Source organism: Lolium perenne, chromosome 6, assembly GCF_019359855.2.
Source record: "Lolium perenne isolate Kyuss_39 chromosome 6, Kyuss_2.0, whole genome shotgun sequence".
Classification (NCBI taxonomy): Eukaryota; Viridiplantae; Streptophyta; class Magnoliopsida; order Poales; family Poaceae; genus Lolium; species Lolium perenne.
The window spans coordinates 150,313,023-150,331,709 of NC_067249.2; the positions used below are offsets into that span (position 1 = coordinate 150,313,023).

At 43.6% G+C, this 18,687-nt stretch overlaps 1 pseudogene; it reads left to right on the top strand.

Moving 5' to 3' along the window:
* Nucleotides 1-12,862: 12,862 nt before the first annotated feature.
* Nucleotides 12,863-16,272, top strand: LOC127307212 (uncharacterized; annotated as a pseudogene).
* The last annotated feature ends 2,415 nt before the right edge of the window (nt 16,273-18,687 follow it).

Below are 18,687 nucleotides of genomic sequence, written 5' to 3' on the forward strand. Positions count from 1 at the left end.
ACATGTATATCTCATAGATAGTTGTCAATGCAAAGTAATATAACAAGTGCAATATGCAAGTATGTAGGAATCAATGCACAGTTCACACAAGTGTTTGCTTCTTGAGGTGGAGAGAAATAGGTGAACTGACTCAACATAAAAAGTAAAAGAAAGGCCCTTCGCAGAGGGAAGCATTGATTGCTATATTTGTGCTAGAGCTTTGGTTTTGAAAACAAGAAACAATTTTGTCAACGGTAGTAATAAAGCATATGTGTTATGTAAATTATATCTTACAAGTTGCAAGCCTCATGCATAGTATACTAATAGTGCCCGCACCTTGTTCTAATTAGCTCGGATTACCTGGATTATCACCGCAATACATATGTTTTAACCAAGTATCACAAAGAGGTACCTCTATGCCGCCTGTACAAAGGTCTAAGGAGAAAGCTCGCATTGGATTTCTCGCTATTGATTATTCTCAACTTAGACATCCATACCGGGACAACATAGACAACAGATAATGGACTCCTCTTTTATGCATAAGCATTCAACAATTATTAATTTTCTCATATGAGATTGAGGATATTTGTCCAAAACTGAAACTTCCACCATGGATCATGGCTTTAGTTAGCGGCCCAATGTTCTTCTCTAACATTGTGCATGCTCTAACCATTCTAGTGGTAAATCTCCCTTACTTCAGACAAGACGGACATGCATAGCAACTCACATGATATTCAACAAAGAGTAGTTGATGGCGTCCCCAGGAACATGGTTATCGCACAACAAGCAACTTAATAAGAGATAAAGTGCATAAGTACATATTCAATACCACAATATTTTTTAGGCTATTTGTCCCATGAACTATATATTGCAAAGGTAGAGGATTAGAAATTTAAAGGTAGCACTCAAGCAATTTACTTTGGAATGGCGGAGAAATACCATGTAGTAGGTAGGTATGGTGGACACAAATGGCATAGTGGTTGGCTCAAGGATTTTGGATGCATGAGAAGTATTCCCTCTCGATACAAGGTTTTAGGCTAGCAAGGTTTATTTGAAACAAACACAAGGATGAAGCGGTGCAGCAAAACTCACATAAAAGACATATTGTCAACATTATAAGACTCTACACCGTCTTCCTTGTTGTTCAAACTCTTACTAGAAATTATCTAGACCTTAGAGAGACTAATTATGCAAACCAAATTTTAGCAAGCTCTATGTATTTCTTCAGTAATAGGTGCAAAGTATATGATGCAAGAGTTTAAACATGAGCACAACAATTGCCAAGTATCACATTATCCAAGACATTTTACCAATTACTACATGTAGCATTTCCCGTTTCCAACCATATAACAATTTAACGAAGAAGATTCAACCTTCGCCATGAATACTATGAGTAAAGCCTAAGGACATATTTGTCCATATACAACAGCGGAGCGTGTCTCTCTCCCACACAATGAATGCTAGGATCCATTTTATTCAAACAAAACTAAAAAAAAACAAACAGACGCTCCAAGCAAAGTACATAAGATATGATGGAATAAAAATATAGTTTCACTAGAGGAACCTGATAATGTTGTCGATGAAGAAGGGGATGCCTTGGGCATCCCCAAGCTTAGACGCTTGAGTCTTCTTGAAATATGCAGGGGTGAACCACCGGGGCATCCCCAAGCTTAGAGCTTTCACTCTCCTTGATCATATTGTATCATCCTCCTCTCTTGATCCTTGAAAACTTCCTCCACACCAAACTCAAAACAACTCATTAGAGGGTTAGTGCACAATCAAAATTTACATGTTCAGAGGTGACATAATCATTCTTAACACTTCTGGACATTGCACAAAGCTACTGAAAGTCAATGGAATAGAAAAATCCATCAAGCATAGCAAAACCGGCAATGCGAAATAAAAGGCAGAATCTGTCAAAACAGAATAGTTCGTAAAGAAGAATTTCTAAGAGGAACCAGACTTGCTCAAATGAAAATTCTCAAATTGAATGAAAGTTGCGTACATATCTGAGGATCACTCACGTAAATTGGCATAATTTTCTGAGTTACCTACAGAGAATTAGGCCCAGATTCGTGACAGCAAAGAAATCTGTTTCTGCGCAGTAATCCAAATCTAGTATGAACCTTACTATCAACAACTTTACTCGGCACAACAATGCACAAAACTAAGATAAGGAGAGGTTGCTACAGTAGTAATAACTTCCAAGACTTGAATATAAAATAAAAGTACTGTAGTAAAAATATGGGTTGTCTCCCATAAGCGCTTTTCTTTAACGCCTTTTAGCTAGGCGCAGAAAGTGTATATAGAGTATTATCAAGAGACGAAGTATCAACATCATAATTTGTTCTAATAATAGAATCAAAAGGTAACTTCATTCTCTTTCTAGGGAAGTGTTCCATACCTTTCTTGAGAGGAAATTGATATTTAATATTACCTTCCTTCATATCAATGATAGCACCAACAGTTCGAAGAAAAGGTCTTCCCAATATAAAGGGACAAGATGCATTGCATTCAATATCCAAGACAACAAAATCAATGGGGACAAGGTTATTGTTAACGGTAATGCGAACATTATCAACTCTCCCCAAGGGTTTCTTTGTAGAATTATCAGCAAGATTAACATCCAAATAACAATTTTTCAATGGTGGCAAGTCAAGCATATTATAGATTTTCTTAGGCATAACGGAAATACTTGCACCAAGATCACATAAAGCATTACAATCAAAGTCATTGACCTTCATCATAATGATGGGCTCCCAACCATCCTCTAGCTTCCTAGGAATAGAAGTTTCGCGTTCTAGTTTCTCTTCTCTAGCTTTTATGAGAGCATTTGTAATATGTTTCGTGAAAGCCAAGTTTATAGCACTAGCATTAGGACTCTTAGCAAGTTTTTGTAAGAACTTTATAACTTCAGATATATGGCAATCATCAAAATCCAAACCATTATGATCTAAAGCAATGGGATCATCATCCCCAATGTTGGAAAAAATTTCAGCAGTTTTATCACAAGCGGTTTAGCGGTTTAGCAGTTTCGAGCAGTTTTCACGCTTTGCATTAGAAGTGGAAACATTGCTAACACCAATTATTTTACCATTAATAGTAGGAGGTGCAGCAACATGTGGAGCATTAGCATTACTAGTGGTGGTAATAGTCCAAACTTTAGCTATATTATCTTCTTTAGCATTTTCTTCTTTCTCCCACCTAGCACGCAATTCGGCCATCGATCTTATATTCTCATTAATTCTAACTTGGATGGCATTTGCTGTAGTAACAATTTTATTATCAATATCCTCATGTTTAGCAGCCATTTTATTAATTAAGGAAGATTGTGACGCAGACATGTATGAGATTCGGTTTTCAGCATTTGCAAGTTTAGTTTGCAACCCAGAGATCTCCATATTCAAATTTTCAAGTTGATTTCCTATATTCTTCAAAAAGGTAGATTGTTCATTCATAGTTTTAGTAAACAATTTATTTTGCTCATATTGGGATTGCATAAAGCTCTTAGTGGATCTTTCAATTTCTAACATCTTTTCTTCATTAGGTGAAACATATCTACCATAAGAGTTACCATTAGCAGGATATGGCATAGAGTTATTGTAATTGTTATTCTTAATGAAATTCACATCAACATATTCTTTTTGAGCAACCAATGAAGCTAACGGAACATTATTAGGATCAACATTAGTCCTACCATTCACAAGCATAGACATAATAGCATCAATCTTATCACTCAAGGAAGAGGTTTCTTCGACAGAATTTACCTTCTTACCTTGTGGAGCTCTTTCCGTGTGCCATTCAGAGTAATTAATCATCATATTATCAAGAAGCTTTGTTGCATCGCCAAGAGTGATGGACATAAAGGTACCTCCAAAGACTGAATCCAATAGGTTCCGCGAAGAAAAATTCAGTCCTGCATAAAAGGTTTGGATGATCATCCAAGTAGTCAGTCCATGGGTTGGGCAATTTTTAACCAAAGATTTCATTCTTTCCCAAGCTTGTGCAACATGCTCATTATCCAATTATTTAAAATTCATTATGCTACTCCTCAAAGATATAATTTTAGCAGGGGATAATATCTACCAATAAAAGCATCCTTGCATTTAGTCCATGAATCAATACTATTCTTATGCAGAGATAGCAACCAATCTTTAGCTCTTCCTCTTAATGAGAAAGGAAACAATTTTAATTTTATAATGTCACCATCTACATCCTTATACTTTTGCATTTCACACAATTCAACAAAATTATTGAGATGGGCAGCAGCATCATCAGAACTAACACCAGAAAATTGCTCTCTCATAACAAGATTCAGTAAAGCAGGTTTAATTTCAAAGAATTCTGCTGTAGTAGCAGGTGGAGCAATAGGTGTGCATAAGAAATCATTATTATTTGTGGTTGTGAAGTCACACAACTTAGTATTTTCAGGAGTACCCATTTTAGCAATAGTAAATAAAGCAAACTCGATAAAGTAAATGCAAGTAACTATTTTTTTTGTGCTTTTAATATAGTGAACAAGATAGCAAATAAAGTAAAACTAGCAACTAATTTTTTTATATTTTGATATAATGCAGCAAACAAAGTACTAAATAAAATAAAGCAAGACAAAAACAAAGTAAAGAGATTGGAGGTGGAGACTCCCCTTGCAGCGTGTCTTGATCTCCCCGGCAACGGCGCCAGAAAATCTAGCTGCTGGCGTGGAGTTGACGTGGGAGTTAGAGATCTTTGTGGTGTAACTTTTCTTCAGTCCCCGGCAACGGCGCCAGAAAATCTGCTTGATACGCGTACAGCACGCGTCCGTTGGGAACCCCAAGAGGAAGGTGTGATACGTACAGCGGCAAGTTTTCCCTCGGTAAGAAACCAAGGTTTATCGAACCAGTAGGAGCCAAGAAGCACGTTGAAGGTTGATGGCGGCGAAGTGTAGTGCGGCGCAATACCAGGGATTCCGGCGCCAACGTGGAACCTGCACAACACAACCAAATTACTTTGCCCCAACGTGACAGTGAGGTTGTCAATCTCACCGGCTTGCTGTAACAAAGGATTAGATGTATAGTGTGGATGATGATTGTTTGCAGAAAACAATAGAACAAGTATTGCAGTATATTGTATTCGATTAAAAGAATGAACCGTGGTCCACAGTTCACTAGTGGTGTCTCTTGATGTCTACGTTCCCCCTCCTTTCCTGTAGACAGTGTTGGGCCTCCAAGAGCAGAGGTTTGTAGAACAGCAGCAAGTTTCCCTTAAGTGGATCACCCAAGGTTTATCAAACTCAGGGAGGAAGAGGTCAAAGATATCCCTCTCATGCAACCCTGCAACCACAAAGCAAGAAGTCTCTTGTGTCCCCAACACACCAAATAGGTGCACTAGTTCGGCGAAGAGATAGTGAAATACAGGTGGTATGAATAAGCAGTAGCAACGGTGCCAGAAAATAGCTTGCGGGCGTGTAGTTGATGGTGGTAGTATTGCAGCAGTAGTAACACAGTAAAACAGTAAACAAGCAGCGATAGCAGTATTTAGGAACAAGGCCTAGGGATTACACTTTCACTAGTGGACACTCTCAACATTGATCACATAACAGAATAGATAAATGCATACTCTACACTTTTGTTGGGTGATGAACACATTGCGTAGGATTACACGAACCCTCAATGCCGGAGTTAACAAGCTCCACAATAATGCTCATATTTTAGTAACCTTTAGTGTAAGATAGATCAAAAGACTAAACCAAGTACTAACATAGCATGCACACTGTCACCTTCATGCATATGTAGGAGGAATAGATCACATCAATATTATCATAGCAATAGTTAACTTCGCAATCTACAAGAGATCATGATCATAGCATAAACCAAGTACTAACACGGTGCACACACTGTCACCTTTACACACGTGCAGGAGGAATAGAACTACTTTAATAACTTTGCTAGAGTAGCACATAGATAGTAGTGATACAAAACTCATATGAATCTCAATCATGTAAAGCAGCTCATGAGATCATTGTATTGAAGTACATAGGAGAGATTAACCACATAGCTACAGCGGAGCCCTCAGCCTCGGGGGTGGATTACTCCCTCTTCATCATGGAGGCAGCGATGGCGGTGAAGATGGCGGTGAAGACGGCGGTGGAGATGGCTCCGGGGGCAATTCCCCGTCCCGGCAGGGTGCCAAAACAGAGTTCTGTCCCCCGAATTGGAGTTTCGCGATGGCGGCGGCGCCCCTGGAGTCTTTCTGGAGTTTCGTCAATTGGTACTGCGTTTTTAGGTCGAAAGGGCTTTTATAGGCGAAGAGGCGGCGCAGGGGGGCACCTGGGGGCGCCACACCCTAGGCCGGTGCGGCCAGGGTCTGGCCCGCGCCGCCATGTGGTGTGGTGGCCCCCTGGCCCCTCTCCGACTCTTCTTCGGTGTTCTGGAGCCTTCCGGGAAAAATAGGAGGTTTGGCGTTGATTTCGTCCAATTCCGAGAATATTGCCCGAACAGCCTTTCTGGAACCAAAAACAGCAGAAAACAACAACTGGCCTTTCGGCATCTTGTTAATAGGTTAGTTCCAGAAAATGCACGAATATGACATAAAGTATGCATAAAACATGTAGATAACATCAATAATGTGGCATGGAACATAAGAAATTATCGATACGTTGGAGACGTATCATCTCTCCCATAAGATAAATAGCATGTTGGGTGAACAAATTACAGTTGGGAAATTGACAAATAAAGAGAGCATGACCATGCACATACATGATATGATGAGTAGTGTGAGATTTAATTGGGCATTACGACAACGTACATAGACCGCTATCCAGCATGCATCTATGCCTAAAAAGTCCACCTTCAGGTTATCATCCGAACCCCTTCCAGTATTAAGTTGCAAACAACAGACAATTGCATTAAGTATGGTGCGTAATGTAATCAACAACTACATCCTTAGACATAGCATCGATGTTTTATCCCTAGTGGCAACAACACATCCACAACCTTAGAACTTTCTGTCACTGTCCCAGATTTAATGGAGGCATGAACCCACTATCGAGCATAAATACTCCCTCTTGGAGTTACAAGCAAAAACTTGGCCAGAGCCTCTACTAGTAACGGAGAGCATGCAAGATCATAAACAACACATAGATAATAGATTGATAATCAACATAGCATAGTATTCTCTATTCATCGGATCCCAACAAACACAACATATAGCATTACAGATAGATGATCTTGATCATGTTAGGCAGCTCACAAGATCCAACAATGAAGCACAATTAGGAGAAGACGACCATCTAGCTACTGCTATGGACCCATAGTCCAGGGGTGAACTACTCACTCATCACTCCGGAGACGACCATGGCGGTGAAGAGTCCTCCGGGAGATGATTCCCCTCTCCGGCAGGGTGCCGGAGGCGATCTCCTGAATCCCCCGAGATGGGATTGGCGGCGGCGGCGTCTCTGGAAGGTTTTCCGTATCGTGGCTCTCGGTACTGGAACTATTATCGACGAAGGCTTAAGTAGGCGGGAGGGTAGGTCAGGGGGCGCCACGAGGGCCCCACACGCCAGGGCCGCGCGGCCAGCACCTGGGCCGCGCCGCCCTGTTGTGTGGGCGCCTCGTCGCCCCACTTCGTTTCCTCTCTGGACTTCTGGAAGCTTCGTGGAAAAATAAGATCCTGGGCGTTGTTTTCGTCCAATTCCGAGAATATTTCCTTACTAGGATTTCTGAAACCAAAAACAGCAGAAAAACAAGAATCGGCTCTTCGGCATCTCGTTAATAGGTTAGTGCCGGAAAATGCATAAATATGACATAAAGTATATATAAAACATGTGAGTATCATCATAAAAGTAGCATGGAACATAAGAAATTATCGATACGTTGGAGACGTATCAAGCTGCCTAACATGATCAAGATCATCTATCTGTAATGCTACGTGTTGTGTTTGTTGGGATCCGATGAATAAATGAATGCTATGTTATGTTGATTATCAATATCATCTATGTGTTGTTTATGATCTTGCATGCTCTCCGTTACTAGTAGAGGCTCTGGCCAAGTTTTTGCTTGTAACTCTAAGAGGGAGTATTTATGCTCGATAGTGGGTTCATGTCTCCATTAAATCTGGGAGTGTGAAACCTCTAAGGTTGTGGATGTGTCTTTGTTGCCACTAGGGATAAAACATCAATGTTATGTCTAAGGATATATTCGTTGATTACATTACGCACCATACTTAATGTAATTGTCTCGTTGTTTGCAACTTAATACCGGGAGAGGTTCGGATGATAACCTGAAGGTAGACTTTTTAGGCATAGATGCATGCTGGATAGCGGTCTATGTACTTTGTCGTAATGCCCAATTAAATCTCACAATACTCATCATAACATGTATGTGCACGGTCATGCCCTCTTTATTTGTCAATTGCCCAACTGTAATTTGTTCACCCAACATGCTTATTCTTATCGGAGAGACACCTCTAGTGAACTGTGGACCCCGGTCCATTCTTTTAATCGAATACAATCAACTGCAATACTCGTTCTACTGTTTTCTGCAAACTTCATCATCCACACTATACATCTAATCCTTTGTTACAGCAAGCCGGTGAGATTGACAACCTCACTGTTACGTTGGGACAAAGTACTTTGGTTGTGTTGTGCAGGTTCCATGTTGGCGCCGGAATCCCTGGTGTTGCGCCGCACTACACTCCGCCGCCATCAACCTTCAACGTGCTTCTTGGCTCCTACTGGTTCGATAAACCTTGGTTTCTTACTGAGGGAAAACTTGCTGCTGTACGCATCACACCTTCCTCTTGGGGTTCCCAACGGACGCGTGCTGTACGCGTATCAGGACACTAACCACTGGTTATTGCTCAACCATAACCATCCCCGTGTAGGAAAATTTTCTCCGTCCCTATCGCCGCCAACTGTCATGGGCCCAGTTCTTTTACCATCTCCATCCCCATCGGGTAAACAAATAAGCATAGGGTAAACATCCCCACTTTAGCAACTACGAGCCCAAAATAAAATAACAACATGGTAGGATGATGGGGCTTGCTGGATCAAGAGTTTAGAAAGGAGAGCCGAGCATTCGGGAGTTGGGATTTGGGGGCTACGACGGTTGGGGACGGGAGGAGAAATGTGAGCACAATAGGATTAGGGTTTTGTGGTATCTATACATACCTATCTTGTACCCTAGTGCCACATGTTATGTGCCTAACGGGGATTTCACGGTTATCGGGTATGGATAGTGGTAACATTGACCCATCCCCACTTTGCCTAACGGGAGGGAATAGCACTTTACACCACATGTTGGGGCTAAAGTTGCACAAAACCACAACTTCAATTTTATTTTGCACAAAACACCACTTTTCCATACAATTTTTTTGCAGAGAACACAACAATATGAATTAGGAAAACGGATAGGCCAATTAACAAATTAGGGCCCACCTTCAGGAGCCCAAGCCAATTTCAATGTGACCAAACTGGTATGCTTGAATTCATCAACGAGTTAACCACAAATATTTAGCACAACAGTTCATACAAATTTGGAAAACGGCTTCACGCTCAATGTTAGGCGCGCAGCAGCTTGCAAGAGAAAATGATTGACAAGATAGCCACATATTTATCAAGTTTAACCACACATCCATCTTGTACATAACATGTTTGTCAATTTTCCATCCAAAACAAGAAAGCATCCGAAGAGAAACATGTAAATATTAGAAGATAGCTCCATCTTTAGTGTCTCCTGGCACATACAAAAGCAAGAGGAGAGATACAAAAATCAAATCTAATTGTCTTCCTCCTCCTGTTGTCCATGTTCGTTACCTGCTGAAGTAACCGTAGAGCCTCGTCTCAGTGTAATGATATGTCGATGTTGTCCACGGGCAGAATGGAGCTTCCTCCAATATAATACCACAAATTTTAGAAAGGAACTACTTTTCTACGTTGATTAGAGCCAAAATGTTCCGCCCCCAAAACTCGTCATCTTCCTGCCGGTCAAACCCTACCGAAAGGATGAACTTCAAACAAAAATTGGCAGTGCGGACGCATCTTACCCATTGAATGAGACGGTGTTGACAGAGTCCACTGCCGTCGTCCACGTGGGCGGCGTGCCGCTGCCACTGCCACTGGCTCGGTTGGAGGCTGGTTTGACTCCAAACCAGTCGATGTGTGGTTCTGCGGCTCCAAATACTTCGTGGTCGGGGAGAAACTCCTATTGCTCCCCCATCGCTGCCACCGGAGCGCCGCCTCTCCAGCCACCAGAGCCGCTCACCGGGTCGACGGAGCCATGGCGCGGGTGGCCGCCCTTGTCGAGGGTTTCCTATCGAGCGGAACGAGTGAGAGCATATACTGGTCGGACGCATCGAGTGGAGGCTAAGCGTGATTTGGGCTCCTAGATGTGGGCCCCAATTTGTTAATGACCTATTAGTCTTCCTAATGTTCTCTGCAAAGAATTACATGGAAAAGTAGTGTTTTGTGCAAAACAAAACTGAAGTTGTGGTTTTGTGCAACTTTAACCTCAACATGTGGTGTGAAGTGCTATTTCCTCGCTTAACGGGAAGAGTTTGCCTCCAATCTATACCTAATAATAAAGAAAATAGTGTTTCCTTGGTTTTGTCCGTTCCAAACCTTTTCGTCCGTCTCGCGCAACAATTATTACCGCACCGATCTTTCTCAATCTTGTGGGTAGGAATCGAAAGAATCGATGCTTTTCGTACGTCAACTACTGTATCAGGTCTAGACATCTGGCCTTACACGCATCGGGTCTCTCCGGCTCTCCCTCCGAAAAGAGTCCAGGTCGACATGCACACATGGTTGGTCGACCACAACGCTCATATATACACATCCTGATGGAGGGTAGAAACTAATCGAATTTTGCCGGAAAAATCGACGTCGAGGTTCCGATCTAGACGAAACTTGTGGCGGCGTACCCTGGCCTGGCCCAATTTCGTCGCTCCGCACCGCCCACCACGCGCTCGATCCCGGCAACCGGCGCCGCCACCGGCCGAGGGGAACGGGAAACTGGAGACTACGTGATGCTCCACTGAATTTCTCATGCGAGGAGTCTTCAGCAAAAAGCGTTGGCTACCATCACCATGAGAACCAGCGATCCGGACACGAGTGTGTGCGGCGTGCCGGCGGCGGGGATGGGGGCCTGGACCTCAACTGGTTCGCCCGCCAAGGCATATACACCTTGGCCATCGACGCCTGCGGCCAGGCCATGTCCTCCTTCATTACTGCATCTGGGGTGACCGACGCAGCGGTCTGGGACAACAGCATGGTCCGGGCCTCCGGGGAGACACGTAATGGAGCACGACGCCATGTGGGCCTCGTGAGAGCGGTGGACATCATCGAATACTTGCTGTGGTCGGGGCACGCGCTAGCTTCCCAAACCACAAGCACAAACTCAATCGGCAAGGAGCGTTGCGTTGATATGCTGGCTACGCAGGTGGTGAGCCATGAGCCATCAATCCTCCGCTGAACGATTCAAGGAAGGCACAATTGAAGGCTAGCTTTGCTGCGTGCAAGAAATTCTACCCAGACAGACCTGACCGCGATCGTCGCTCTCGTGCTGGCCTCGGAGCCTCTCCACCATGCTCGACGCCCCCTTCTTCCTCGTGCTGCTGGTAGCGGAAGGCGCGTGCTGTCGCCGGACCACATCTCCGGATGGCCAGACAGGGCGATGGCGATGCCCACGCGGAGCAGAGACACACCCGCGACTCGCCGAGACTGCGTTGCCGGCAAGTCGCGCAAGGTTCCCTGTTAGATGGGCCTGCACTGACTCCTCTAACGCTAGCGATACCTCCTTTGCCACTCTGGCCGAGAACTATCTGGTCGCCATGTACAATAGGTATGGAGGCTCACTCCGTCCGGGACACCGTGCAAAGTGAATGGTTAACTTGCCTGCCTGACGCTGTGATGCGCTACCATCATCAATCACCAAGGGCCAGACCATCATGACGATGTGTTGGTGCTTATGGAGTTTTGTGCTGCAGGTGTCGAGCCTGCACATACAGAAAAAGGGGAGTGCCTTCGAGTGCTCACCCCGATTTGCATTTTTCAACGTACTCCAGCCATTTACAATCAACGCCAATGTGGTTGTGAGATTGATGCTGTTGAGATCGGGTGACGCTGAAAGCTATTCTGCGGACTCTGTTGTTACCGGATATTTGTAAATCTTATTTTTCAGTATTACTACACAGCGCGCTCCGGCAAGGTCGTGTGTTCAAGTCCCAAACTCCGCGATTTAGCGCTTATAGCCCCATCTACCTCAATATTAATAATACAGTAGGGGTTCCTCCCCCTGCTGGTACTCGTTTTTTATTATTTCTCTCACGTGACTTAATCTTCTATCTATACTATATCTTTCAGGTATATGTCAAAATATGGCGCCGAGGATCAATGGTTCATTGATTATTCAAAAACGAATTCAAACGTATGGCAAAGCTTTTCATAGAATTAGGAACTAAATTATTATTTTTGAAATTCTATTTCTTGAGTATCAAAATTTAGTTTGTGTGAGTATACTGGCCAAGTATTATTAAGAAGAATTTGAGTTACATGGGTTGATCAACTTTAGGGCAAAATTTGGACCACGCCAACGTCTTTTAAAAGCTTTTTTAATCCCGGTGCAACGCACGGGTATGTTTCCTAGTAAAACCCTACAGAGATGAAGTACTAACCAAAAATCATCCCCTAATAGGTAAATTAACCACCGAGATTAGAGAATGGGCCCTATTACCAAATTGAGCCCCAACCCAACGGCACTTTCTGGAACCCCGCACCGACCCAGCAAAATCCGACCGTTGCCGCTCACCGCTTTTGCCTTGCCTTCCTCCAACCGCGCTCCCCAAATCTCTTTCCCCAATCTATTTTCCTCCCGCTCCTCCAAACCCCAATCCCCAAACCCCCGCACACGGAAAACACGCCAAGAAACCAAGAAAATCCTCTTTCTCCGCCTCCGACGGATCTAGCCTTCGCCGGCCGCCAAGGACCACCGCGCCGTTCCCTCCGGCCGCTGCACGCCGCCGGCGACCTCTTCCTCTCTCCCCTCCCCTCCCCGCCGCCAGATCGGAGATCGATCCGGATTCAAGACTCACCCCTCGCGTCGGTAAGATCTAGGCTTCCTCGATTGGGTTCCGCGTCTCCCTTACATGTTTGTTTGCTCCCCGTAGTTGCGCGAGGTTGTGGGAATCGAGTTCCAAACCCTAGCTCTCCTGCCCTGCGGTATCCCGCCCGATTCGTGTAAGCGCTTCTGTTATGATGGCCGTACGCGTCGTATGCACCGAGTTGCGAATTACTACTTTGTTGCTAGCATCGCGAAAAATCCGATAATTCTTCTATGTGGTTCGTTCGCTTCTTCTTCATCTTGGGCGTGCATCGACGCGGTGTCTTGGAATCTGTTATTCATAGACGCGACAAACCTAGTCTTTCTAACGCATACTGTTAGCGGAATTGCTGACTGTCAACGTAAAATCTAACTGAGATCTGGGCTGCCTTCGCGAAACAATTTGGTCTGATGTTAAATCATGTGCAGATTGCCATCTCTGTACAACGCAAATAGGGTAGATATTGCTTCTGTCTTCTGATCTGATTGGTATCTGTTCTGTTAGGGGATTGATGATGTTAAAGTAAAATCTAGTTGAGATCTCGGTTTGCCTTCACAAAACAACGTGTTCTGATGCTGAACCCTATGCCGATTGCGATTTCCCTTTGTATATTACAATAGCGTAGCCGAAGTCGCTTTATATCCCTCATGCTGTCTGACTAATTTCCCTTCTCCACCATTTTCCTCCATCCAGGCTTTCGAGGTAGAGGGATAAAGGCTTCTGCCCTGCTGCCATGGCTTTCGCAGCCCCAGCAGCTGTGTTTCTTGATGAGAACCTGCCAATCCACAGAGGTGAGGCGGCTTTTGGCTCAAACTAATTTCATGACACGGAAGCTTTCCTGCTGTAAACATCTGACATACTTGTTCCTGATGATGTGCAGGCAAGAGGGCTGATGGGCTGAATGCCAAGCCACTGAAGCCATCAGCTAAGCCATCAGCCAGGAAGGCCCTGCGGGACGTGTCCAACACCAGCAAGCCCCTGCGGGATGTGTCCAACATCAAAGGTAACGCCACCTTGAAGGACAGGTCCGTCCTGAAAGAGAAGTCTGCTCTGCGTAGCCAAGAAACCGTTAAGAAGAACCCAGTGAACAAGACTTCAATCTTTCCTGATGAGGCGACCAAAAAATGTCATGACTGGGCTAAGGGTGGCGTGGAGGGCGCCCACTTCACTGGGAATGATGCTCAGAAGTTGGACAGTGACAAGATAAATCAACGTGAGAATCTGTGTCTTATAGTTGCTTCATTTGTCGGTTCATTGGTGGGTGGAAGTTTTCAATATGTACATACATGTGGCTGATTATATCAACTATGCAGGTGTCAAGAAGAAAGTGGATAAAATAAATTCAGCATTGCGTGACTGGCCAGATGTGATATTTGATCCTCTGCTATTTCCAGCTAAGGTAAGCCACCGACATACACGGAACTTTTAGGAGTCCTCTACAGATTATTTTAAATTCCTATATACTTCTCCAGGCATTTTGCCAGTTCTTGCATTAACACTTCGCAACTATTCGTCTTTTGGTTCTTGAACTGCCAAGCTTGTATCCAGACAAACTAATCTTGGTAAACAGGAAGAATGTTTATCTCAGTATGCTATCAGTATCTATGATTCTCTGTTTTCCTTCAGAACCGAATGCATTATCTAACCTATTGAGCTATGACTTTTCCTAGGACATCATATAGCATAAAAGACAGAATCTTAAATGATTATTTGTCCCACTGTTGTGTGATTTATTTGTTCCACTGTTACATGATTATACGTTCCATTGTTACATGATTATTGTTCCACTGTTACATGATAAGTCAACCAGGAGAGTTTGATGTGTAATGTGATCCTTTCATGCCTCTTTGTTCTTGCTATCTCTACAAGCAATACGTACAAACAACATGGACTCAGTAACAAGATGTATCAGCAATACGTACAAACAACATGGACTTAGTAACAAGATGTATCATGTATGTACTTAGCAATACGTACAAACAACATGGACTTACCAACAAGATGTATCATGTATGTACTTAATACTTAGATATACGTTCCACTGTCACATGATAAGCCAAGACAATCAGGAGAGTTTGATGTGTAATGTGTTGTTTTCATGCCTCTTGTGTGGAGGAACTATATTATTTCTTCTACCACAAAAGCATAATTAACGCTATTGGTTGTCAACCTTGTTCTTGCTCTCTGTAGAAGCAATTAAGATGTACAAACAACATGGACTAGGAAACAAGATGTATGATGTTACTTCTGAATTCGTATAATTCTATGTTGGATGTATATTTGAATCTTTACTGTCTACTGTTTGCCAGTAGAACTGAAGGAATTTGCTTTCTATGTATGTCACTTTACTATCTATAGGTGTCTTGTCTCATTGCAGTTTCTTTATTTCGCATTTACCCCTGATGACTATATGGATACTGACATCTATAAACCAGTAGTCATTCCTTAATTTGTTTGGTTTGTTGTTACCGGGTCTATACAAGCTACTGCACATATATCCTGGTTTGTCATTTGTTCATGCTCCAGTTAACAACATTTCTGGTTTATGTTCAGTTTTCCCCTCCTTTAATTCATTATGTTGATACCATAAATGCAATATCTGTTTGTTGATGATTCAGGCAGTTGCTCCGTTTTATGAAGAAGTGAACGTGCTGGAAATGGAGCCTGAGATTCTTCCAGATGTCACCAGCAGCCGTGGTCTCTCAACTTCAGGTCTCTTTCTTCCTTGCAATGGTGCATTTCTCTCAACAATACTGGCGATCTAGAATTTATGTCAGTTTTCTCACATGTAACTCGTGTACATTTGCATCCAGGCAATCTTGCAAAGCTGGCTGAAGATTATTTCGGTGATGACAATTACCCATTCCTGGAGAGCAAGCCTGTTGAGTTTCAGCTGAAAGACGAGGCAAGTTGCCATCCCTGGAGCCTGGAAGGAATGAACTGAAGACATATCTGTCCACCTGAAAACTTCAAACACTGTTGCTGTCGCTGTCTTTGCAACACTGCTTGCTCAGGAGCCGTATTAGAATGCTAGATGTTGCTCTCTTTCTCCCGTCTGTTCTGATTGATAGATTTGGTGTGAGACGTGCCTTAAGATTTCAGCGTCTTTGTTAGCGGAAGCAGCTCAGCTTCCTGTTTGTTTTGGCTGGGACCCTTTCCAGTGACCTGTAAATGTTGGTGCGAGAATTAAGATGTTGCAGGAAATTTAGCCGTTTTTGTGTCGCCTGTTCTGAATTTCTTGATCTCTGATTCTCATCTCAAGTCATAGGTAAGTGCAAGTTTTTTTTTTTGCGAAAGTAAGCGCAAGTTAACAGAGTGTATTGGCAAGTGAAATTAAACGGAACTGTTTTGGAATGCAAGGCAGGTAAACTAATTTCTACAAAGAAAAAAAACTTTTCTTAGTGGATAGATGAATTAAACAGTCTTTTTTACACTAGGACCAGATCACATTAACTAGCAAGGAACTTTTTCCATGTCTCGATCAGTCTATACCTTGCCGTATGTCACATTTCTCCCGCGTTAATCTATTGTCGTGGCTGCTACTGCCCGTTGTAGCCGCCCAAATAGCAGTAGTGGGAGGAGCAAAAAAAAAGAAAGTAATCGGCGTGTTGTTCCCTGATGGAGAGCATTGCCCAACATGCAGACCTCGCTATCTAGATTTTGGAAGAAAGGTACTCGTATATCTTCTTCTTTTTTTGCAAGAACGATAAACGATACATATCCCAGACTGGAAAAATGGAACACCCAAGCCGTGGCAAGTTTTTCGCTTTGCCAGTTCACACCTCTACGCTCGGTGATCATGACTGCTGGCGATGGACAAATGGAACGAACCTCCAAGGTGACAGGAAAGCAAAGGGGAAGCTAATACACGGTGAACTGCTTTAGGAACTCATACCATACTGGTCAAAGGCTTAGCTTAATAGCCGAATTAGCCGAGACTACCCTAAAAAGTAAGATAATCTGGTTAGAGAAATAATACTGTGGTAGATCAGCTGGATGCATTTTCCGTTCCAGCCACTCAATCACGCAGGTCGTACCAATTGTTTTCCTTGGATGCAGCGGGTTGGATAAACCGAATTTTGAAAATTTTGGAACCTAGTTCAGCGGAACCCTATTAAACTTACTCACTCGATCACTAAGTTCCAAAGTTGTCCGATCACTAAGTTACAAAAATTTCGAGATGGGAAAATTTCCTTTTAAACTATTTATCTAAAACTTGTGATTTTTACCTAAGCTACACACTTTCAAATTTAGGTATAAAAATTGGGCGCACACACATACGTGCATCCTCTACAGGCAAAAAATTTATTTAAATTTTTGAAGGTCTAGAAATACCGATTTTAGGGCGCTACAGTAAACCGGGGTTTTTTTATGCCTCTTGATCGGTGGTACAGCTGTAGTTCTGAAGTTGTGTACCAACTCACACCACACACAAGCCTAGTACACAGGCTAGACCCTGAACTACACACATAGTACACAGGTCAGACCCTACAACTACACACACACAGCTTTAAGTGTGTAGTTGTAGGGTCTAGCTTGTGTACTAGGGGTGTGCGTGCGTGTGTGACTGTGTAATTGTAGGGTCTAGCCTGCGTACTAGTGATGAGGTCTTAAGCCTCGATTTGTGACTCGATCTCACGAATTGACCAAGAACAAGAGGGGGAGAGGGATGAACACCAAGAACACGGCGAAGAAAACGACGAACACACGCAACGCAACCCGATACAATTCCGGTTTACTCCCGATAGCCCGAACCACTATCACGATAGAATCTCTCGAGGGAAAGACACGAGGTTGAATCCCCGAGAGAAAGACCGGTATACGATCTATAGACTCACACGTGTGAGAGACCGATGGTAGAATCACATGTGCGAAAGATAAATCATATAAGGAGTGTCTTGATACAACTCTAAGATTGATGTCTAAGAGAGGAGAGAGTTTCCCTAATCCCAAAGGAATGGTGGAGGCATAAGACAAGTTCTATCTTAAATATGTCCTAGGATTCTTAGGTGGGGAGGGGGACTATATATAGGGAGCCACTAAGGAGGGGTAGTTTAGGTACAAGACAAAGGGGAAATACAACACAATGCGGGGTGTTCCGATGGTAAGTTCAGCTGCGCCGGGGCTTGCGCCGGACTGATTCAGCGAGTGGTCCGGCGTACCGGTCGAATCGGCGTGGGAGCCGGCGGTACCGGTTCGTGCACCGGTTTGACCATCTCTTCTTACGTATCCTCTTCCATGCTTCCACGACCTCGGCCTTGAGTCTTCAAGCGTCTATGGCATGCTCCCTTCCCTCCGTGCTTGTTGATACGTCTCCGACGTATCGATAATTTCTTATGTTCCATGCCACATTATTGATGATATCTACATGTTTTATGCATACTTTATGTCGTATTTATGCATTTTCCGGCACTAACCTATTAACGAGATGCCGAAGAGCCAGTTGCTGTTTTCTGCTGTTTTTGGTTTCAGAAATCCTACAAAGGAAATATTCTCGGAATTGGACGAAATCAACGCCCAGGGGCCTATTTTTACACGAAGCTTCCAGAAGACCGGAGGGGAGACGAAGTGGGGCCACGAGGCGCCGCCACAACAGGGCGGCGCGGCCCAGGCCTTGGACGCGCGGCCCTG